The following is a 26162-nucleotide window of genomic DNA, read 5'->3' as shown; positions in this document are numbered from 1 at the left end:
TTACCTAATTATATTTTATGGATATAGTTTAGTTATTTAGGTATCTTTAATTTTGTATATAACATTTTTCTTACAATTTTCTTTTTGAAAAAGTGGTTTGTAACTGAAGCGTTAAACAAGCTAACAATAAATTTAGATAATGTCATAATTTAAGGTAAACGTTCAAATTCAAAAAAAAATTCAAAAATTAGAAGTATACAGCAATTGAAAACAAGATAAACTTGTTTCTGCGCTTTGACGAAGCAGCAGTTCATCTATTTTTTTTGTTTTTTTGTATATTCGAATACAGGTAATGGTTCATTGGATGAAAATTCATGTTTATTATTGCAATAATTATACAATGTTCTATTAGATTTACAAATTTGGATATATGTGCGTTCCTTAGTGTGTTGAGAATTGTATATGTCCATAACATAAGTGTATATAATTTTTTTTGGAGTGTTTTTCTTTTGAAAACTGGTTTCAATGTTTATTATAAACGGCAGTATGTTGTAGCAGTAATTTCAATTTGTAGTTGTATATTAAATTTTTTTGTATACAAAGGTCGTGTTATTTAATTGTATATAAGTATGAAATTTTAGTTTTGTATCTATTTGCATTACCTGTGATATAGTTGTGTAGTATACGTTTTGTGATTTCTAATTTTGCATATACAAATACTGAAGTAATGTATATGTTGAAAAAATATATAATTTTTTTAAAATGAAAACCCATAGGGTACAATTATATACTTTTTTTGATGTAGTATTTGTACATTAGAAAGAAAATCAGTGTAAACATAAGTTTGTCATTATTTATTAATCTGATTGTATAAAAGTGTTGTATTAATTGTATATATGATTTCTGTGAATGATTTCAAAGCTTTAAAAGCTTTCAACCATTTATAAAAATGTTGTATTAATTTGCTTTAAAAGCTTCAACCAATCGACCTTTAGTGACAAGAGATTTTTTCCTGGAAAATACTCAGCGATGATTCTATTGGGTTGATCAGTATCAAAGCAGAAGTCAGCAACATTATCAGAACAACTCAAACCAGAAATTATTGCAAACTCCCTGATTGTGAATCGAAGCGTAGTGCCATTTATATAAAAAAAAAGCATTGCATTGACAGAACTACCTTCCAACTCCCTCAACATAAAGCATCTAAACAATTGTGCTTGCACATGACATGGTCTCATTGTTGTCAACTGTGCAAGACACAATGATGTAAATATATGATTATATTGTTTTGGAGGCAGTTTATTCTGAAGCTCATTCAATGTATTGATTTGCGTATAACATTGCATGTGAATTGTCCTTTTTTCACGGTTCTTGCAAATAAACGTGATTACCTAAAAAAACAGGGAAAAGCTACATTATTTCAATCAAGGGCTACATATAAATACATTTTTTGTATACATAACAAAAAAAAGTATAAATTAAATATACATTTGTAATTGCATTTCTTTTGTATATATATACAAACTTACTTTTTTTGTATATTAGTATGTGTACATGAATATGGTGTACTTAAACATGTCAATATATACAACTGTCTAAATGACTTTGTATATACTACAATAATATATAAACTTAATATATATACTTAACTTCAATAATTTGCATATAACTACTAAAATATACAAATTATAATCATATATGAAATTTTCCAATCTCTATAACTAAATACAATTACTTTTTGTATATGTATACAAAAACAAAGTAATATGGAGTCTTTAATATACAATCCATTACTACCCCTATTAAAACTTAGTATATTATTCATTATACATAACTTAAAATATGTATAAACTAATCAAATCTACAGACACGTACAATAACTAAAGGAATATACAAATAAATAATGGAAGATATATACAAATAACTAAAACATATGTGTACTAAACATGCAATATACTATATACAATTACGTGAATACAAAAATTACTTAAACAAACAATTTTTTGTATATTGACACCTAAGTAAAAAAAATATTGTATCTAAAATTGTGTTTTAAGCCACTACCTCATGATTGTGATGTTCTTCAAATCCATCAATTTCAGATGCACTTTCCTCTGAATCACTGTTTACTGCTTTCCTCTTTCTTCCTCCTTGTACAATTTTAATGCCTCTAGCTTTGACATTGTTAAGAACTTTTTGAACTGCCGTAGGGTCATATTTTTTCTTTGATCTTAATTCTTCCATTGTTTGTTCATATTGAACTTGTTTGGATTTTACCATAGACCCTACATCAACCCCAAAATCTTGAGTTAAAACCATTGAAAACGAGGGTAAATTGTCAACAAAATTGACATGCAATGGAATACCTCTGGTAATCCTCATAGATGAAGATGATTCATTCATTCTGATTTTAAAGAATTTGTAATTTAATAAGAACAATCGATTATTTCACCAAAAAAATATGAAAATTTGTAAGAAACACAATACATATACAATTGTTGAACGAGGAAAAAAAAATTGTACACGACTAAATTTTAGGATTACCTGCGAAAGTCGAATTCAATTTCGGGAAAAATAAATTGAATTTTTTCCAATTTGAAATTCAAAATCGGATAGAAGTATTGATTATAGGATAAAAAGTGGAATATGAATAAGAGAGATAATATTGATTTGTATAAAATTATATACAAAATTAAAAAAAAAAGTTTTTATACGATTGGTTTAGGAATAGGTGGTGGACCCCATTAATTATAGCAAAAAAAAAGAAACTATAATTATAGAAAGTAAATAAATTAAACTATACCCTTATTATATAATTACTTAGAGATGTTTGTCATCCCATGTAATTTTTCCAATATTATATTACGTATTTCTCTTATTTTTCTCATTTCCTTCTTATTTAGAAGAGACAGTTTCAACACGTATGCTTAATATAATTTATTTTTAAATCAAGGATATTCTGATCATTTAATTTATAATCAATATGTGTTAGTTTGTATTACGTGTCATGTATTGTGTCTCAATGTGGTCTCATCTCCATTTGCTCTCTTTTGTATATTTTTTTTAATTTTCTTTGGATTCTCTTCATCTTTGATAATTTCTTAGGAAAGAAGTCCCACTTTGATTATTTTGTCTCCAATTAAGCTTGATTGAGATACAAATCTGCAGAATTATTTTTCTCTCTTTTGCATTAGAATTAAAAAACAAGAATCCCTTGAATTTTGTAATGAATAATGTCGAAATTTTATTATTTACATCTCTTATGATGATTTTTTTTTTCTAAGTAATTTTTATTTGATCTCAGAATTATTTTATTGTTGCGATTTTGAATTTGTGAAGTTGGTTATTGATATTTTGTTGTTTACCCCTGTTTCTTTTCTTGGCAATTGCAGTTTTTGCGGGCTAATTCTCTGTTCGTGTGACTATATAATATTCCAATTATTAGGTACTATTTTCATATCAAAATTGGATTTGTACATATATAGTACGTTTATAATTCTGTATGTTAACCAGTGGTAAAAAGGTGGTGTTGAAAAATGTGTAATAAAATAAAACAAATAGATCAAAGTTTGCAAAAAAATAGTGAGGATAAAACAAGCTAAATGTCGTGAACTATAATACGATGTAAGCTGATCGATAAGGAAAAGATTTCCTTTATTGAAGCACAAACAAATAAAGCTCAGTTGAATAGGACTTCAAGCAAGGAAAATAATTGGGGACTTCAAAAAAGGTACAACACAGTTTTAGGAAACGAAAAAGAAAGTATAGTAGGAGACTAAATCGTTAGTCCCTTTATATCATCTCAAATACTTCTCGTATTTTAAGCTCAAACTCAAAGAAAATAATTAATTAGTACCTTAATGACTTGAGGAAGAACCTCATAAGAAGATAAAACACCACCAAAAGAATTGACAATTTGGTCAAAAATGACTCATAAAAAATCCTTTGCATTCGTATTTAGTACTGCAAAATAGCTAAGTAAAATTTAGGTGGCTAAGTGAAAGCAAGATAGTTAAGCACTTCTCAAGCTAGATACCGAATCTTTTCTAAAATGGAGCTGAAATATTTAATTTTTAGCTTATAACTATTTTGTTCACAGATCACTTTTTTTGCTTACAAATACAATTTACTTGTATTTTAATTTCATCGTAGAATATGGATAGAGATACCTTTTGCCAGTTATCGAGGATATGATTGGTTTATGTGTATTTTTTATAAACTTGAAAAAATTGAAGTGATAAATTTGTACTTATACTTGCGCATAACAACTAATCACGATTCAATCATAATATTTTCAGAATACTAATCTCTCTTCTCCAAAGTAATGTAACATATCTCAATGTTAGGATCAAAAGACCACATAACTAAGACTAAACCTTAGTTATCCTCCCGTAGGAAGCATGCATTTTTTTTAATCATGTCAATGAAATGGACATACCTATTTTGTAAATATCATCAAACAATTAAGTAATACGTACAAAGTTTATCTTTTATACGTTTTGCACTTTATGATACGGGACAACAATTTTAACTTTTACTGTATATTAAATTTTTATACTCCCTCCGTTTGAGCAGGTTACAGCAATCCATGTGCTTCAGCTGAGTGGTAATGTAGCTATCTGTATAACAAATATTCCTTGTTAAGCTTTTGAAATCATGTTGGTAACTCTAAGAATGTAGTTTCAGTAATTTGATTGTAAAATATATCTAAATATAGTAGTAATTGATACTATTAAGTTGAATGCAATGGAGTTGCACGTTTTTGGTTAATTCCTTGAGTTTCTTCTTACCCTATCTCAATTTGTCCGTTGTTTTCTCTCTCAGTTTTTGACTTATCTTTCAGCTATATGTGAGGATGATGTTCAGGGTAAGAAGCTATTACATACAGCTATCGATGTACTGTTTCATGTTCCTGTTTCTGAAAAATAATTTTGTGGAGGACCAAAGTGAAACAGGGGATGGATGCAAAGCCTGCTGTACTTTGGAGTGTCTTTTATACTCAGGAACTTGCTAAGGTATCTGCTATAACCTTTTAATACCCTGTTCTGTATTTGGTTTGCTCTTCCAATTTCATTCAATAAGGATATTCCCCCAGTTCTTGTTTCATTTTGGGCTATTTCAATTTATTTGGGTTTTGAATTATCTTTGTTCAGAATCTTCTGCACATTTTGATATAGGCTGTCAACTTATCAGATAGAATGACTACCATGTATAGTTCATTAGTCGGTTGACACAGAAATTAATCATTCTTGAAGCTTATCAATCCCTTCTTTTGTGTAAAATTGGAAGTCAGTTTGATTACTTTGCTCATAATTTTATCCCAGAGGAAGTCTTTGGTATTTATATCCAGGGATTAGATCTCATGGTAAGTGTGAGAATTACCCTCACTTATAGATATGACTAGAGGTAGCATTTGCTTCATTCTTGCTCTCCAACACAGAATTATCAGTCTTAGCAAACACATTTATCATATGAATACAATATTCCTATCAGTAAAACAATATGTATGACATGTCCTTGTTAACACTGGTTTGTTTGGTTTTGCAACCAAAAGAAGCTAGACACGTGGTTTTGCATTGTTCTCCCACAACAAAGGAGATAAGTTTGTTCTCCAAGAACAACTGTGACGTAAGGACCTTGCAGGTCAGAGGGTCCTTTTTAATACTTTGAATTTCTATAAGATTAAATTTCACCCATATTAAAGTTCCAAAAAGTGATTAGGCATTTTAATTTATTTCTTTTAAAATAAAAAACAACCCAAAACAAACACTAACAAAAACTCAATTCTATAAAATAAATCTAGAGCTTCACATTTGTTTCTCAACCCCAAAACAAATTAAACCATAAATCACAACAAAAAATCTCACCTCAAATTCCACAGAGGTCTTTGAAGGCTCCAAAGTATAATCATATAAAGATGTTGGACAATTTAGGTTCAACATAACCTGTGGATATATCTGAGATCTACTTCACTTCTCAATGTAAGAAGCACTGTCATAGCTGTGTTATTAAGTATTTTATGTATTGGTCCTTTGGAAACAAATCTTGAATTGATATTTGCATTACGGAGGTCAAGGAAAACATAAACACCGTAAAAACAGGCATCTGACATAAAAAATGCTAACCAAAGATTGGTCTTCTGTTTTTCTTTGGTCAGCAAAATATACTAGTAACAAGTGGATACAGAAATATTGAAGGACCTGCAAATTGAACAGTGGTTGTTAGGGAAACATACTGTAGAAAAGATAACTTATAACATCTCTTATTCATTTGGGCATGTATACCTTCATTGTGTAAACATCAGGACCTGAAATGTAGCCTCTGCGAATGAACCATCACTTGCATTCAATTTGTTAAGGGAACTCAGATGAATTCCAAACTCACTGGACAATAGCAGCAATGGAGAAGGAGAAGCATGTGGGCAAAGCAGGTCATCCTCACTGCATGCAAATGAAAAAAATCTAACAAACCAGCCAGAAAATATCCTCAAGTTAGCTGATGTAACAAAGACAGACCTTTCAATATCAACAATTATGAATGAGACACTGATATGCACAAGGGCGATTCTTAGCAGAGACTCTTTCAGAGCATGCAAGACCTTCTTTGGGCTTCCAGATTATATATACAAACCAAAAGAACAATCAGGTTAGAGTACAACTTTAAAAGTAAAGTATGTAATCACTATCTTTCATTTGTTTGAATTGTGAGAAAAGTAGAAGTACTTGGAGTGCATTTTTTTCCTTCTAACTGGTTGGTTGTTAAATACATCACAAACAATGACTGCAACAAGAAAAATCCCAAAAAAATTTCTTACTAGCAAACAACAGTCAACTCTTGTATCATATAAGGAAGGCTTATACAGAATTACATGTTGTACCAAACATCTGGTCTACAATCATCAATTCAAAGGTACAAACACTTGTCGTTCTGTAAACAATGGCTAGAACAAAGACCACATTAGTAGTTTTATACCTATACTATAGGATACTACCAGCTAAATCTCAAAAGAACCTTACCTTCAAAACCTTACAACATCCATTTGGCCTCCCGTGAGTTTTAGTAACAATTTCCACAAAGAAACGTCAGAAATAGAGTTCAGAGCCTCCCCTTTAAAGCCAAAGCTTGCTGGGAAAGCATGTATATAATGGCTAAATTTTGATGTCGCTGGTGTACATATATGGTGAATGCTCCAGAGCTACAACTACAAGACAGCAACTCGAACAGAACCATCCTACATTTCTAATTCAGACTCAAAAACAGTTGACCTAATTTTAACAAATGCAACCACCTAAAACTATCCTGCATTCAGCTACCAGAAAAGGGGTTAAGGAGAGGGGGTCACTAGGTCATTATTTATCTTAAATATTTATATTCCCTACGTCCGATTTTGTTTGTCATGGTTTCTATTTTCAGAATTAAATTATAAAAATTTTGACGAACATTTTAAAATGTATTTTTTATTATATTAATATGCAAAAAATGATAATTTATAGTACTTTCCATATAGTTTTAGAATATCTATTTTTTTGTTTAAAATATCAAATTAATGTGATCTAATTTATCTTTGAAAATTAGTTAAATTAACTTTCGATAAATGCAACATGATGAACAATTCGAGACGGAGGGAGTAATATTTTAAAAATAATAAAACTTAACATTATATTGTAAAAGTAGATACTTTCTTTCTAGTTATCCTAACTAATTATAAGAGCCAACACTTAATTCAAGGGTTGGATTGAATTGACTTCGGATCAAACCCATTATGAAGATCTAATCTTAGGCATCAATGTTTTTTTCCCAAATCCCTTTAATAGAAACTCACCTTGAGGTTTCAAAGAATTACGTATGTCTAATATAAATTATCTAAACCTTTCAAAGTTCCAATAAGAATCATGTGATCTCCTGAAATAAATTTTACAAAAGATATATGTACTATATTTAATCCTAAATTAATCTTTCATTCCTGCTACTTAATTAGGAATACCATGATAACTAAGCAATATATAATTTTAATTGATATTATAAATATATTAATTGGGTATTAGGACAGGGGAAAATGTTTTTTGTTTCCTTTGAATGCTAAACTTTTACACTCTCCTCTTAATTCATGTGATAATATTATAAATATATTAATTGGGTATTAGGACGGAGAGTTGCTGTCACCAGAAGTTAATATTACATTATTGATTAGCAAGCAGAACCAAATACGAGTCATGAGAACTCCTACTTCACAAACCTAACTAAGCAATATTACATTTAGTACATACATGTATCGCGCTCTAGATCCAGATTATCCTTCAGTGTGATGATTGCATACCAGATATCTTTAGCGTGATATTATTGCATAGTATAGGTAGCAAACAGAACCAAATTAGGTATACTAACGAGTCATGAGAGATTTTTGACACTAGGTTGGTTTCATGCGGATGTAATCCAAAACCGAATTGCTCCAAGAACATATCTCATGCTAAAAGAAAAAAAGAAAAAGAAAAAGAAAAAAGGGAGTATATTTGCAATACACTTGGCTGACACTGCAAAACATCATCAGCTACAATTACTGATAGCGGGTGGAGTCTTTGCCACAAGTAACAGCCTGGAAGAGAGGGAGTTCAAGTAGTTACAAATAATGTGATAATGATTAATATCAGCACACAGCTAATGAAATCAAATTCTCTAAGAAGAACAAAGAAAACAACAGCTAACTGCAGGGATAATTTCTATCTGCAATTATTCAACCTTTTACCATTACTAAAACATGGGGATCAAATGCCAGGAAAGGTTTCGCTATAAAATGCATATAAGCTCAACTTTGTAGAATTTCAGAAAATTGTCACGTTTTTCCTATATATTATCCCTATAATAGAAAATTGAACACCTTATTCTTGGAAGAAGAACCAACTCCACTTATTCTTGGAAAAGACGAACTATATTTTGGTCATTTCTTTTTTACGATTAACAAGATATGTGGTGGACTTAAAGTTCAAGAAGACTTGTTTTGCAAGCTCAACCACTGCTCAAGCTTCGGTTTGCCACGACAAATCCAATTGTAACTTTTCAAGTTCAAGTCTAAATTGAGCCCGCTTGAGTAGTTAAGTATACTAAGCTTGAGTTCCAAAGTAACTGATTCACTAGACACACAGCCTTGAAGAGCAACAAACACCAGTGTAATCCCACAAGCCGGATCTGGGGGAATAGAATGTACGCAGACCATACCCTAACCTTTGAGAGGTAGAGAGGTTCAACCTTGAAGAGACTACCAACTTATTTTTGTTTTTGTTTTCAACTGTAGACCAGGTATAAATACCAAGCAGTATCTTCATTTTTTTCCCCTCATTTACAAGTAGGTCACCTCTTTTTATTAAAAAGATAACATTACCAGAAAGCCGCCTGTCTACTCCTCCTGCCACATAAATTTAGTAATGCTGGAAAACCTATGACAAAATACCCTCTCCAACACCTTTATCTTTTTCCCTCTTGTCTCTCTCATTCATTAATTGGCCTAAGATCTAAATAAGATGCTATATATATTGCCAGCCATATAAATTAATAAAGCAGCCCTCCTACTAAAATCTCAAGCATCCTTTATATCTCTAATGGACTCAGATTTTAGACAAATGCAACAAATTCATAGTCTTATTTCAGCATCCGATGCATTGCATTTATTTTGTTTTTTCTGTAGTTTGAAGATTTGAGAATATGTTAAAACTTTGTAGAACTCAATTCTTTTATGATTATTCCAGACATGAGAGTTGCAGGATTATTTATGTTAGGAGTGTTTTCATAATTTTTACCATTTCTAGTTTGATTTGCTAATAATAGTAAATTAATTCTTAGTTGCAAAAGTTAACCAAACCTGTAGAGCCGTTATTCCACTCAGAAAAAACATGATCATCGAGGTGCATGCAAGCTGGCCTGGGCACCACAGTTATCTATTAAAAAAACTGACTATCTTGAGCCCGGGCCAGATTAGATTCAAGACAACCTTGAGCTCGTCTCTCAATGCACCAAGTTGAGCTGAACCTGGCTAAAGTTGGGGTTGGATTAGCTCATTTTTACACAACCAAAAGGACAGCAGATTTTTGGGCTTGGGGGCTCTAGAACCACTCACACACGCTGCGAATGTTCCAAGTTTATAGCATTGCTTGCTTCAACATAAGAAGACCACCTGGCATGGATTATGGACATGCTCATCCATATCGGAGTGTTATTGTTCCAACAAAAATGGAAACAAAGACATCAGGAATAAAGAAAATATCTTAAATCACTTTCCGTTCTAAATCCTTGTTCTTTCTCTTTTTATTATATGGGGGTGGACGGAGGCAAGAGAAAGCATCAAGGTAGCTCCAAATTCATAAATCAAGTATGTACTTACTCCTGCAAGCCTAGTTTATTCAGGACCCAATTCACTGACGGGGAAACTATTGATGATCCATCTGTACTAGCAAATACATTATTCAGAGAACATGAGCAAGAGTTAAATGGAGTAAAATATGAGAGCTAATTAGTGTCGATGGACCAACCTGTTAAATAAATTCTAACAGGCCCACATCAGTTAGATTAACGCATAGAATACACAGAACCTGTATTATGAAGAAATTAAATTGGAATAAGATTGTTAGCGAGTGGAGTATTTCCTAAAACATAAATGATGTCATTAAGTTATAAAAATTAAATTGTTTTCTTATTCTAGAGAATATTGTTAGCGAGTGGAGTATTTCCTAAAACATAAATGATGTCATTAAGTTATAAAAATTAAATTGGAATAAGATGATTTGCACATTTAGACACGGAGCAATATGAATGTTGAAGATTATAAGCTATAAAGTGTAGTAAAAGGTTTGAGAATGTAGGTTGAGTACCTAATCATGTATTACCAACTACAATCAATGTATTATAATGTTTTAATACATTATCAATAAGCATTAAAACTGCAAATAAGAACGGCGTTGGTACAATATCTTCCACATTAATCATGGAAAAGATATTGCTCCTTATACATAGTGAAGGTATAAATTTGACCTTATTCTCCTTTTTTTCTTTAGCAAATTGAGGCTCAGATTTGTGTGAAGATAAGGCCAGAGAGAAGCCAAGCACACCATGGATGCACCAAACAATTGCATGTGTGATTTATGTGTCTCAACTACAGGCCATACCGGGTTGCCTCGCCAAGATACGGGTTGGGTAATCTCAATGCCCGAATTTAGTTATCCCAGAAATCATCACTGCCTCTTTTATAATTTTCATAGTCATGCTGCTGTTGTTGTATAGTTGTTTATTGCCTTATGAGCATACGTTTAAGAGTGCAAAAATGAAAATAAACCCAGAAACTCAAGTGTACTCTTTGTCCCCTTTCTTAAGGGCTGTTAGTTTGTTTTAAAAAATGGAATATCATAGGCAAAGCATAGAGATAAGGGCAACCACCCTTGATAGAAATCGCATACTATCTGCTGCCTCATTCTTGAATTTTTTAGGCAAACCTAACAAAACAGAATTCACAAGTTTCAAACGTCTTTCTCCTGAGGCTCAGATTTGCAATAAAACCAGGCAAAAGGAGACAAAGTAACCACCATGGCTGCAGAATTCCGTTGCAAAACGCTGACGCCTTACCGGGTTGCCTTGCCAAGAAGGGTAGCTCCAATGCCTGACCCAACTCAATACAACTTCATTTGTCATCATCACAGCCTTATCCTATAATTAAAAGCTAGCATTGGTAGATAGACCTTACCCCGGTCCTTTGTGGGGGGACTAGAGAAGTTGTTTCCAATAGACATCAAGTTCAAGAAAATCACAGTCCAGAACCTAAATGATGGGGGGGAAAGCCCAAAAACTGTAGTGTACTCTATCTATGTCTCTTTCTCTTTTTTGAGGGCTGTTGATTTGTTTAGAAATTGAAAGAATCACAGGCAAATCATAGAGTAGGGGAACCACCCTCGAACAGAAATCGCATTATTCTCTCTGTAGCCTCATTCTGAATTAATGTAACAAAAAGAGGTCACAAGTAATTACTTGCAAAAACAGAGATGAAAACTAGCGTAAGTGCATAACTTCAAAAAAAATCAGGGGTTACCAGAGAAGGGAGGCAAATCCCCCCTCAAAAATGGACCTTAAGAGACAATGGACACAAATGACACTTGAAAATCCTTCTTGCTTTAAACAAGATGGAGCATAGAACTAATATAAACTGTTGATGATACCACAGAATGGAATAACTAGCATGAGAAGAAGTGTTTTTCATGCTTTGTTTTCCACATTTACACCGGCAAATATCCTTATGAGAAAGGAATGTGAATGTCAAAGAGAATAAGCTATAAAGGTGTGGTAAAAGATTTGAGAAAGTATGTGAGTAACTAGCTTGAATGAACAACCATAATCAGTACTACAATACCTTTCCCTTCTAAGATTGATCTGCAAATGGTTTGCATGTAATATAATATGACAGGGACAAGTATAAGAGAATGTTACAGCAAGAAGTGTGAAAGATGTTGGCTTTTGTGAATCAGATTCAAGTTCCTGCTTTAACCAAAACAATATAAGTTCATGCTCATAGTTAGGTTTAACTTTGATGAAATCTTGCAAAATTTAATGCAATGCAATTTCTGGTAAATGGAAAATCTTTTCAAGTACGATAGACTGGTTGTGTGATAAAAATATAAACAAAGATCATAACTTACCTGGTAAATGATCTTGAAGCTTGAAAATAAATGTTTGCAGATCCATCCCCAGTTTTGTAGTAATTGGTAACCAATTTCAGGAATGACCTGCAAAAGCATGGTCAAAGCAATCAAGCACAAATTACCAGGCATGAGTGGCACATTGTGAAAAATCTTAATATTGTTATTTCCTGCTGTCTTTCTTGTAGACTCACTCATGGCAAAGAACTTCCTTTTGCCTTGGTAAAATGGAGGAGCAATGGTTTCTTCTACTCATTTCTTCCTTATAGCTTATCTGTTTCACCTCTATTTCCAACATCAATCCATTTACGTAAGTCCCCATCCACCCTAGAGGAGAGCATAGCCTGTGGTATCAAATAATTCTTGAGATTCTCTTCACCATGAGAATACATGTGCCAAATCATTTCCATCATAATAGAATTCAGAAGAACCTGAATCAAAAACATCCCATGGATCATGTCCCCCTATACTGGCTATATCCTTTCAAGAAAGAGCATAAAAATTGAGATCAAACTTTGCAGTGTTTGGGAACAAGCAGTCCTCCTTTTCCAAATAATATATGGCAGGGACCAAGAGACTATGTTCCATTCTTTCCAAAATTATACGTGAAAACAACTTCATGTTCAACAGAAGTTCCAATTTCATTTTCAGCGATGTAAGGAATAACATCTTGAAACCCAGTCTCGAGCAAAATATCTAATGGCAGAGGAGACGGTCTGGACAAAAAATGGCAGGTCAGCACCATAATTTTTGGTCTGTAAAACAAAATCCATAAGATGATCGTCTTCATCCAGAATGTCTTGGTCAATTAAGCTTTTTCCTCTGAATCTCCGACAAAAATTTTGACCTTCGCGATGCCTTGCTCTGAATTTTGCAACAGGAGAAGTTCTCAATATAAATTTCCTTGCTTCTAAGAAACATTTAACTTAAGACCTGGTTAACATCATTAGCTACTTCAAATTCAACACTATAATCATGTTCAAGGCGATTTTATGGACGGGTCTGGTGTACACACATTAACTTGTTGGCTTTTTGAAGTTACATTCCCTAAATGACTAATCAGCCCATCCGGAACCTGACCGGCAGTCAGATTTATAACTGGAACTAGAGAAAGCACTGAATTAGTTCTCCAGAAAATCATATTCTGCAAGTAAAACATTTGATGCAAGGGGGTTTGAAGAGTTTCTGGATTTACCAGTTTACACGGACTGCCATGAGCAAGAGAGCCATCAATTGACCGACTTGGACTTTCGATCTGACTCAGGAATCTGAGTTCCGGATCATGCTTATGAAATACGTGCTTAAGTCTTGTTAGCTAGTGGAGTATTTCCTAAAATGTGAATAATGTCATCAATACGGGTGCTGGAATTTGGCTAAAAAATTCTAAAATATAAAATAAAACTACAGAGATATTTAAAATTTTGAAAGATCTTCTAACTCGTTTTCCCCAAGACCCCAACTTCTTCTTTCAAGCTCTCTGGTTGTTCCCCTAATAAACAAAAAGAAAGGAATTCAAGGCCTTAATTCCACCAACTTCCGTACAGATCACTGCTGCTGACTACCAGAGGTCAAAACACAACCGCTTGAACTCTTAGTTTCTCTCTATAAGGCATAAAACATGAAGCAACAAACAGTGACGAAGAGGAAAAAGCTAAACAGGAGACAAAATGTGGGTTGACCCAATCCCACACATATCCCGCACCCACGCACGTCTCGTGTCGACATGGGTGCAGCAGCAACAATGAAGGGTCAATGCAACTTAGGCTCTTATTAAGGTTAGGAACAAATGGAAGGAATGGTTTACCTTCTTTTTACTCCCCATCACATGTACTTGTGCACTCCCCTTGATCTTTGTAATTTGCTATTACGGGAGTTAACAAGTTTCATTTTCACACTTGGCCTGGGGACAGAAGCACCATCTGAGTTACTAACATATTTTTTATTTAGATTGTATCAGAAAGATACCTTACCCTCACAAGAAATTTGATGCTATTACCTTTCATCATAGAATACACAATCACCACAACTTAGGGTGGAAGATTGATCACATTGGTGGGATGACAGCTGTGGAAGCTCCAGAAAGCTTCTGCAGTCTCCTTACTGCTCTAGTTTCCGCATGATGGAAAAGATCATTAAGTAGTCGCACACATTTTCTGTCATCATTGATAATCAACAGAAACAAGTACTCAAGGACTACTTACCTGGTATGAGTGGCACATCATGAACAGTCTTGTATAGTTATTTCATTCAGCCATTCTTGAAGACTCACTTGTGGCAAGGAACTTTCTTGCCTTGGTAAAAGGGAGGAGCTGACTGACATCTTCTACTCTTCTTCTTCCTTATAAGCTCATCTGTTTTACCTCGATTTCCAGCACCAATCTATTTATGTGAGTCCCCATGCACCCAAGAGGAGAGCATAGCTTGTGGTATCAAATAACTCTTAAGATTTTCATGTCTACAATCATCAAATCCACGGAACAAACACTTGCCATATTGTATACAATGGCAAAAACAAAGACCAAGTTAGTTTTTTACCTATCCTAATGAATACTACCAGTGATCTCAAAATAACTTTACCTTAAAAACCCTGCAATATCTATTTGGCATCCCATGAGTTTTAGTAACAAATTTCAACAAAGAAATGTCAGAAATAGAGCTTAGATACTCTACTTTAAAGCCAAAATTTTGTGGGAAAGCATGCAATACTGCACTTGCTAGCAAGATTTAGTTTAATTCTGGGAAAGCATGCAATAACAAGGAAATAGTTCAAAGTTAGAAGAAACACCATGAAATGGAAATTTAATTCAAAAATCTCATAGACACACTTGAGGTGTTGAGCCAAGCAACAGTTTTTCAGCACAAGAGAAAATAAGTTTTACTGAACTTCAACAGAAAACAAAACCTCCACATCCTCAAGGTTGATGAAACAGAGTAATCAGAATAAGAAAAGATGAAGCTCACGTGTAATTTCACAAAAATGGTGGTTTGGTGAGGGGGGAAGGAAACAGAACCTTGCGAAGCCAAAACATGAATCAGCTCAAAAGCTTTGAAATCTCTCATGGCTGCAGCATCAGTTAAGCCTTATGAGACAAAGAAGACGCACCGTGAAATGGAACTCTCTCCTAAATCTCATATACCCACCTGAGATGCCATGCCAAGAAACAGTTTTCAACTCGAGAAAAAACATGTCAAATTGCTTTTTTGAGTTATACCAGAGAGAGTAATAAGAACAAGAAAATTAGAAAGTTGTGAAGTTTCACCAAAAGGGTGATTTAGTGACAAAAAATTGAACTTTGCGGGGCAACATACGATGAGCTCATAAAGTGTAAAACATTCATGCCTGCAAGCATCAGTTTGCCTATGAGACAGAGAAGAAGGACCATAAAATGGAACTTCTCCCAAAATCTCATAAACCTGCCTGAAATGTCGTGCCAAGCAACAATTCTTTAGCTCGACAGGCAACATGTTCGATTGAACATCAATGGATGAAAACATCCAAATCTTCATTGTGTATAAATCGAAGTAGAGTGAGTAATAAGAATGTGAAAAAAGGAAGTGCATGTGCAACATCACAAAAAGAGTTTCAATGAGGGGTGTGAAAGGAACTGAACTTTGCCAATTAAAAACACGAATCAGCTAAAAAGCATTGAAATCCGTCGTGGCTGCAAACATATAGCCTTTATGAGACAGTAAAGAAACACCATGAAATGGAAATTTAATTCCAAAATCTCATAATTCCACCTGAGATGCCGTGCCAAAGCAACAGTTTAATCAGCTCAAGAGAAAACAAGTATTACTGAAATTTCACGGAAGATAAAACATCCACATCCTCATCGCTTATACAATGGATCAGAGAGAGTAATTAGAATAAGAAAAGAGGAAGCTCATGTGCAATTTTACGAAAATAAACTGAACCTTGCCAAGCCAAAACACGAATCAGCTCAAAAGATTTGAAATCTTTCATGGCTGCAAGCATCAGTTAAGCCTTATGAGACAAAGAAGACGCATCGTGAAATGGAACTTTCTCCAAAATCTCATATACCCACCTGAGGTGCCATGCCAAGCAACAATTTTCAGGTTGAAAAAAAACATGTTAAATTGCTTTTTTGAGTTATACCAGTGAGAGTAATAAGTACAAGAGAAGTAGAAAGTCGTGTAGTTTCACAAAAAGGGTGATTTAGTGACAAAAAAATTGAACTTTGTGGTGCCAAAACACGATCAGCTCATAAACTGTGAAACCCGGCATGGCTGCAAGCATCAGTTTGCCTATTAGACAGAGAAAAAGGACCATAAAATGGAAACTCTCCCAAAATATCATAGACCCAGCTGAAGTGTTGTTCTAAGCAACAGTTCTTTAGCTCGACAGGCAACATGTTCGATTGAACATCAACAGATGAAAACATCCAAATCTTCATTGTGTATAAAACGAAGTAGAGTGAGCAATAAGAATGCAAAAAAAGAAAGTGCATGTGCAACATCACAAAAAGAGTTTCAATGAGGGGTGTGAAAGGAACTGAACTTTGCCAAGTAAATACATGAATCAGCTCAAAAGCATTGAAATCCGTGTTAACCTTTATGAGACAGTAAAGAAACACTGTGAAATGGAAATCACATTCCAAAATTTCATAATCCCACCTGAGGTGCCGTGCCAAGCTACAGTTTAATCAGCTCAAGAGAAAACAAGTATTATTGAAATCCCACGGAATATAAAACATCCACATCCTCATCGCTTAGAAAATGCAGCAGAGAGAGTAATTAGAGTAAGAAAAGAGGAGGCTCACGTGAAATTTCACGAAAAGAAACTGAACCTTGCCAGGCCAAAACACATAGCTCAAAAGCTTTGAAATCTGTCATGGCTGCAAGCGTCGGTTAGCCTTATGAGATGGAGAAGACGCACCATGAAATGAAAACTTTCTCCAAAATTTCATATATCCACCTGAGGTGCCATACCAAGCAATAGTTTTCAACTCGACAGAAAACATGTTAAATTGCTTTTTTGAGTTATACCAGAGAGAGTAACAAGTACAAAAAAAGTAGAAAGTCGTGAGTTTCACAAAAAGGGTGATTTAGTAACAAAAAAGTTGAACTTTGTAGTGCCAAAACACGATAAGCTCATAAGTTGTGAAACCCAGCATGGATGCAAGCATCAGTTTGTCTATGATACAGAGAAGAAGGACCATAAAATGGATTTTTTCTAAAAATTTCATATACCCACATAAGTGCCACGCCAAGCAACAGATCTTTAGCTCGACAGGCAACATGTTAGATTGAACACCAATGGATGGAAACATCCAAATCTTCATTGTTCATAAAACGAAGCACAGTGAGTAATAAGAATAAGAAAAGACGGAGTTAATATGTGGTATCACGAAAAGAATGGTTCGGTGAGGGGTGGGAAAGAAACTACATATCGCCAAGTAAAAACATGAATCAGCTCAAAAGCACTGAAATCCATTGTGGCTATCCACTGTGGCTGCAAACAACAGTTAGCCTTATGAGATAGAGAAGAAACACCATGAAATGGAAACTTAATTCAAAAATCTCATAGACCCAGTTGAGGTGCCGTGCCAAACAACAGTAAAATCAGCTACTGAACTTCCATGAAAGAGAAAACTTCCACATACTCATTGTTTATAAAACACATGAGAGAGAGTAATAAGAATAAGAAAGGAGGAAGCTCATGTGTAACTTCATGAAAAAAGGTAGTTTAGGGGGGGGGAGAGAAAGTGAACTTTGCCAAGACCAAACACGAAAAAGCTCAAAAGCTTTTAAATTTGTCATGGCTGCAAGCATCAGTTACCCTTATGAGACAGAGAAGACGCACCATGAAATGAAAATTTCTCTGAAATCTCATAGACCCACCTGAGGAGCAAAACATGTTAATTGCTTTTTTGAGTTATACAAAAGAGTGTAATAAGAACAAGAAAAGTAGAAGGTCATATAATTTCACCAGTTTAGTGACAAAAATATTAAACTAAGTGGTGCCAAAACACGATAAGCTGTGAAACACCATCAGTTCGCCTAAGAGACAGAGAAGGTGGACCATAAAATGGAATTTCTCCCAAAATCTCATAGACCCAACTGATCTCGCCCAGCAACAATTCTTTAAGCTCGACAGGCGACATGTTTGATTAAACATCAACGAAAGAAAACATCCAAACCTTCATAAGTATATAAAATGGAGCATCGTGAGTAATAAGAATATAAAAAGAAGCAGCACATGTGTCATATCACAAAAACGGTGGTTCGGTGAGGGGTGGAAAAGAAACTGAACTTTGACTAGTAAAAACATGAAGCATCTCAAAAGCATTGAAATCCATTGTGGCTGCAAACAACAATAAACCTTATGAGACAAAGAAGTAACACCATGAAAAGGAAATTAAATTCAGAAATCTCATAGACACACCTGAGGTGCAATGCCAAGCAACAGTTTAATCAGCTCAAGAGAAAACAAGTTTATTGAACTTCCATAGAAGACAAAACCTTCACATCCTCATCGTTTATAAGAAACACATGGGTTATTTCACGAAAAAAGGGTGGTCCAGTGAGGGGGTAAAGAAACTTAACTTTACAAAGCCAAAACACGAATCAGCTCAAAAGATTTGAAATCTGTCATGGTTGCAAGCATTCAGTTAGCCTTACGAGACAAAGAAGACCACCATGAAATGGAACTTTCTCCTAAATCTCATGCCAAGCAACAGTTCTCAACTAGAGAAAAAACATGTTAAATTGCTTTGTTAAGTTATACCAGAGAGGAGTAATAAGAACAAAAGAAGTAGAAAGTCGTGCAATAGTGACAAAAAGATTGAACTTTGTGGTGCCAAAACACGATAACCTCAACAGCTATGAAACCCTGCATGGCTGCAAGCATCAGTTTGCCCATGAGACAGAGAAGGAGGACCATAAAATGGAACTTTTCCCAAAATCTCTTAGATCCACCTGAAGTGCCATGCCAAGCAACGGACTTTAGCTCGCCAGGTAACATGTTTGATTGAACATCAACGCATGAAAACATCCAAATCTTCATTGTGTATAAAACGAAGCACAGTGAGTGATAAGAATACATAAAGAGGAAGTGCATGTGCAATATCACAAAAAGAGAGGTTTCGTGATGGGTGTAAAAGAAACTGAACTTTGCCAAGTAAAAACACGAATCAGCTCAAAAGCATTAAAATCTATCCTGGCTGCAAACAACAGTTCGGCTAATGAGAAAGAGAAGAACCACCATGAACGGAAATTTAATTCCAAAATCTCATAGATCCACCTGAGTTGCCGTGCCAAGCAACAGATTAATCACCTCGAAAACAAGTTTTATTGAAATTACACCGAAGATAAGACCTTCACATCCTCATAGCTTATAAAATAGAGCAGAGAGAGTAATAAGAATAAGAAAAGAGGAAGCTCATGTGTAATTTCACGAGAAGGAGGGTTTAGTTGGGGGGGGGGGGGAACTAAACTTTACAAAGCCAAAACAAGAATCAACTCAAAAGCTTTGAAATCTGTCATGGCTGCAAGCATCAGTTAGCCTCACGAGACTAAGAAGACCACCATGAAATGGAACTTTCTCCTAAATCTCATGCCAAGCAACAGTTCTCAACTCGAGAAAAAACATGTTAAATTGCTTTATTAAGTTATACCAGAGAGGAGTAATAAGAACAAAAAAAGTAGAAAGTCGTGTAGTAGTGACAAAAAGATTGAACTTTATGGTGCCAAAACACGATAAGCTATGAAACCCTGCATGGCTGCAAGCATCAATTTGCCCATGAGACAGAGAAGAAGGACCATAAAATGGAACTTTTCCCAAAATGTCTTGGACCCACCTGAAGTGCCATGCCAAGCAACGAGTCTTTAGCTCGCCAGGCGACATGTTTGATTGAATCAAACATCACATGAAAATATCCAAATCTTCGTTGTGTATAAAACGAAGCAAAGAGGGTGATAAGAATACAAAAAGAGGAAGTGCATGTGCAATATTACAAAAGGAGAGCTTTGGTGAGGGGTGTGAAAGAAACTGAATTTTGCCAAGTAAAAACACGAATCAGCTCAAAAGCATTGAAATCCATCGTGGCTGCAAACAACAGTTAGGCTTATGAGAAAGAGGAAGAACCACCATGAAATGGAAATTTAATTCCAAAATCTCATAGACCTACCTGAGGTACTGTGCCAAGCAATAGATTAATCACCTTGAGAGAAAACAAGTTTTATTGAAATTACACCGAAGATAAGATCTTCACATCCTCATTGCTGATAAAACAAATCAGAGAGAGTAATAAGAATAAGAAAAGAGGAAGCTCGCGTGTAATTTCACGAAAAGGGCAGTTCAGTGAGGGAGGGAAAGAAACTAAACTTTACAAAGCCAAAACACAAATTAGCTCAAGAGCTTTGAAATCTGTCATGGCTGCAAGCATCAGTTAGCCTTACGAGACAAAGAAGACCACCATGAAATGGAACTTTCTCCTAAATCTCATGCCAAGCAACAGTTCTCAACTCGAGAAAAAACATGTTAAATTGCTTTATTAAGTCATACCAGATAGAGTAATAAAAAAAAGTAGAAAGTCGTGTAGAAATGACAAGAAGATTGAAATTTGTTGTGCCAAAACACGATACGCTCAAAAGCTATGAAACCCTGCATGGCTGCAAGCATCAGTTTGCCCATGAGACAGAGAAGAAGGACCATAAAATGGAACTTTTCCCAAAATGTCTTAGACCCACCTGAAGTGCCATGCCAAGCAACGAGTCTTTAGCTTGCCAAGCGACATGTTTGATTTATCATCAACGCATGAAAATATCCAAATCTTCATTGTGTATAAAACGAAGCAGAATTGGTGATAAGAATACAAAAAGAGGAAGTGCATGTGCAATATCACAAAAAGAGAACATTGGTGAGGGGTGTGAAAGAAACTGAATTTTCAATCAGCTCAAAAGCATTGAAATCTATCGTGGCTGCAAACAACAGTTAGGCTTATGAGAAAGAGAAGAACCACCATGAAATGGAAATTTAATTCCAAAATCTCATAGACCCACCTGAGGTGCCGTGCCAGGCAACAGATTAATCATCTCGAGAGAAAACAAGTTTTATTGAAATTACACCGAAGATAAAACCTTCACATCCTCATTGCTTATAAAATAGAGTAGAGAGAGTAATAAGAAACTTAACTTTACAAAGCCAAAAGACGAATCAGGTCAAAAGATTTGAAATCTGTCATGGCTGCAAGCATTCAGGTAGCCTTACGAGACAAAGAAGACCACTATGAAATGGAACTTTCTCCTAAATCTCATGCCAAGCAACAGTTCTCAACTCAAGAAAAAACATGTTAAATTGCTTTATTAAGTTATACCACAGAGGAGTAATAAGAACAAAAAAAGTAGAAAGTCGTGTCGTAGTGACAAAAAGATTGAAATTTGTGGTGCCAAAACACCATAAGCTCAAAAGCTATGAAACCCAGCATGGCTGCAAGCATCAGTTTGCCCATGAGACAGAGAAGAAGGACCATAAAATGGAACTTTTCCCAAAATCTCTTAGACCCACCTGAAGTGCCATGCCAAGCAACGGATCTTTAGCTCGCCAGGCGACATGTTTGATTGAACATGAACGCATGAAAACATCCAAATCTTCATTGTGTATAAAACAAAGCAGAGTGAGTGATAAGAATACAAAAAGAGGAAGTGCATGTGCAATATCACAAAAAGAGAGCTTTGGTGAGGGTGTGAAAGAGACTGAATTTTGCCAAGTAAAAACACGAATCAGCTCAAAAGCATTGAAATCTATCGTGGCTGCAAACAACAGTTAGGCTAATGAGAAAGAGAAGAACCACCATGAAATGGAAATTTAATTCCAAAATCTCATAGACCCACCTCAGGTGCGTGCCAAGCAACAGATTAATCAGCTCGAGAGACAAGTTGTATTGAAATTACACAGAGGATAAGACCTTCACATCGTCATTGCTTATAAAATAGAGCAGCGAGAGTAATAAGAATAAGAAAAGAGGAAGCTCATGTGTAATTTCACGAAAGGGGTGGTTTGGTGAGGAAGGACAAAGAAACTTAACTTTGCCAAGCAGAAACAAGAATCAACTCAAAAAGCTTTGTGATCTTTCATGGCTGCAAGCATCAAGTTAGCTTAGTAATTAGACAAGACACACCAAGAAAAGTGGAACTTTTTCCTAAATATCATGGTATCAGATATAGCATACGCCCTTTGTGGAAGCAAAACACAAGTTAGCAGGTGCAATTGGTCTTAATGATTAAAACTGTGTCAAATCATGACTTACCATTATTAGTCGCTTCACTATGATGCCTCTACTAAACCTCAAAACATTAACAAAATCAGAAAAAATGAACTATATAATTCCCATGCTCTAACAGGACACTATTTTCAACTTTTAAGAAACAATCAAAATCAAAAAATTCTAGACCATGTAAAGCAAAATAGCTAATCAGGAAACAATCCATCAATTATGCTTCACCCCCAAAATCAGTTAACAACGTAACTTCAAAAAGCAAGTTCTTGAACTAGTTAACAAAAAGCAAGAATTCCAAGAAAATCAAACAATAGAGAGTTCTCAAACAATATTAATGACCGAACTGCGCTCCAAATAGCCTCACACTTCCGCTTAATTCTTGAACATAGGCTGCAAGAATCATAACATATGAATACCAATTTGCGAATTTCCTTCGATTTACTTAAAACATGCATCAATTTTACTTCAACAGGCAACAAATTTTGATTTTTTCTTCAAAGACAATGGGTGACGGAAATTGATTTTAGGGTTTGTGGGTTTTGGTCGGACATAGTCGCCGGAGAGTCAGCTTCTGTAATTTGACGACTTCTAAATTACACAGTGTGTCTTTTTATAGTGATTGAACCGTGTAGCTTTTAACCTACGCAGTATTTCTTTTTTACGCGGGTGAAAAACAAATATAATGAACGCGGAAAAAAGAAGAAAAAATACTTACTATAAAATATATATTATTTTTAATAATTTTTTGTCCTGGTAATTATCTGTTACCAACTCTTTTTTTAATTTTAATTTAAAATTAGTGGATTTTTTAAAAAAACACATATGTCATTCTAAATTGGTCTTTCATTCCCTTTAATCATCCAATAAATTTTTACCATGACAACTTAGCAATATATAATACGTGTAATAAAATACACCTAATTTATACTCTTTTTTAGTTTCATTTATAAATAATTTAGAGTATGAGTTTCATATATAAACTATCATTTATTAGTCTGAGAAACACATATCAGTAATGCGTGTAATGTGCTCCCTCATTTATTTAAAAAACTTTGACACATGAAATTTACATGAATAAAAATAGGTAGTCTTGACAAAATTAAATAATAAAAAAAAAATAAAAGAAAATACATAAAAATCTCTAGTAAACTTGGCAGGGAAACTTATTTTAGTAGTTTAACTATAGGGAGATTTAAATATCACCTTGACAATTTTGAGGCGAATTAAGTATCATCATAAGAACTGACGTGGTTAAGTGAGTATATTCACTCTTCTCAAAGCGTGTGAAATAATAAAAATAAAAAACTAAAACATAAAATCATACACATGACAATTTTTTATTGGTCAATGTATAACTAATAATTTTTAAAAATAATTTACAAGTTAAAGTTGCAAAAAAATGTGAAATTTTTTGGTTGGAAGTAAATGAAATTTGTGGCTTCAATTTTTTTTTAAGAAAAATATATAATTTTTTTGTTCCCTTTTTATTTTGTTGTCTTGCCTAAATGTCTTCTTCCCCATTAAAACACTCCTTATACCTTTCTTATTCCATATTAAAATTTTCCCTTCATTTTTATTTTTGAACATACAAAACACATTATCGTTTGATCATCAGTATGCTGAATCGATATATTTGTAGTGTACAGCATATATAATGAACGCGGAAAAATTACTTACTATAAAAATAAATTATTTTTAATAATTTTTTTATCCTAATACTTATATGTCACTAACTCGTTTTTTATTTTAATTTATAATTGGTGTAGTTTAATCTTGACAATGTGATATTTGTGTGGGTATATATATATATATATATATATATATATATATATATATTACATCAATTTTAATAAAATTAAGTATAAAATTTAGCCTAAAATAACTATATTTAATATTAAATGATACACTTATTTATAATTTCATTTTAAACTTCTTGTTTTTAAACATTAAAAACTATTTTTGAACACTCTTAATAGATATCCTGAATTGCCACTTATTACGTCTTAATTCAAAGTCTTCATAGAGCTAAAAGGTGATGATGTCGTTAAGCCATCAACATACAATCTCCTTGGAAAAAAAATCACAACAAATATATGTATTATATGTCATCCTAAATTGATCTTTCATTTCCGTTAGTGTTTGACCATAAACTATACAATATCCTGAAAACATTTGACAACAAATACATATATTATATATCGTTTTAAACTGGTCTTTCATTCCCGTTGGTCATTTAGTAAATTTATTACCATGATAACTAGAAAATGTATAATATTGTAAAAAATACACCTAAATTATGTTATTTTTTGATTTTTCATACATAAATTATTTACAGTATGAGTTTCATACATAAACTATCGTTTATTAGTTTGAGAAACACATCTTAGTGGAACATGTAATGTGCTCTCTCATTTATTTGAAAAACTGACATATGAAATTCACATAAATAAAAATACGTCATCTTGATAAAAAATGAATAATAAACTACTATTAGTAATAAAAAAAATTAAAAGAAAATACATAAAAACAACCATAAACTTGATAGCAAAACTTACTTAAGTAGTTTAACTATACGGACGTTTAAATACTCCTTAGCAATTTTGAAGTGAATTAAATATCACCCTAAGAACTGACATGACAAAGCAAATGTATTCACTCTCCTCAAAGCGCGTGAAATAATAAAAATAAGAAACTAAAAGGTAAAATCATAAACATGACATTTTTATTGCTCAATATATAAATATAATAATTTTAAAAAAATAATTTACAAGTTAAAGTAAAAAAAAAAATGAATTTTTTTGTTTATAAGTAAATGAAATTTGTGGCTTCAATTTTTTAAATAAAATATTAAATTTTGCTCTCTCTTTATTTTGTTGTCTTTCCCAAATGTTTTTATCCCCATTAAAACACTTTTAATACCTTTCTTCTTCCACATTAAAAATTTGCCTTCATCTCTGTCCCTCAACTCACCCGCCCTTCACTAATCTCAATGCCTAACACCTATTCATATTAGTTGGGATGAAAAAAAAAAAGGGATTTTCAACTTTCTTACACAATCTTCATTTTTCATTTGTGTTGTTAATAAAAAAAAAATAATTCTCAAAAAATATTATTATCCAAGGGGATAGATTTGTGTGAGAGGGTTCGAAAAGAAAAAGTAAGTATGTTATTTTTAAAAAATAAAAATAAATTATGAATGTTGAAATAAAAAGTAACTATAGAAGGGTGGAAATTCGAATAGAAAAGAAATAAGTAAAGATTGAATATGATGAAAATCAAGAAAGAAGAAAGGGAGGGAGGGGGGGGGGGG

General features: G+C 33.6%; 1 long non-coding RNA gene across 48 annotated transcripts; it reads right to left on the bottom strand.

Moving 5' to 3' along the window:
• Window positions 1–1191: 1191 nt before the first annotated feature.
• On the bottom strand, window positions 1192–23437 carry LOC107010235. Of its 48 annotated transcripts, none has more exons than XR_003576606.1 (12): window positions 14813–23437; window positions 14608–14711; window positions 14416–14511; window positions 12612–13941; window positions 10461–12450; window positions 9794–10373; window positions 6809–8533; window positions 6663–6720; window positions 6456–6548; window positions 6225–6380; window positions 5808–6140; window positions 4233–4559 (listed from the first exon to the last, which is right to left on the bottom strand). It is a non-coding gene; the product is annotated as an uncharacterized LOC107010235 (long non-coding RNA). The 48 variants fall into 48 exon arrangements; XR_003576611.1 differs by having other exon boundaries at window positions 6456–6720; window positions 6809–6880; window positions 6957–8533; XR_003576613.1 differs by having other exon boundaries at window positions 6456–8533; window positions 9794–9964; window positions 10049–10105; window positions 10313–10373.
• Window positions 23438–26162: the final 2725 nt, after the last annotated feature.

The sequence above is a fragment of the Solanum pennellii genome, chromosome 2 (genome assembly GCF_001406875.1).
Source record: "Solanum pennellii chromosome 2, SPENNV200".
In the NCBI taxonomy this organism is placed as follows: Eukaryota; Viridiplantae; Streptophyta; class Magnoliopsida; order Solanales; family Solanaceae; genus Solanum; species Solanum pennellii.
This window is presented reverse-complemented; position numbering and strand designations above follow the sequence as displayed.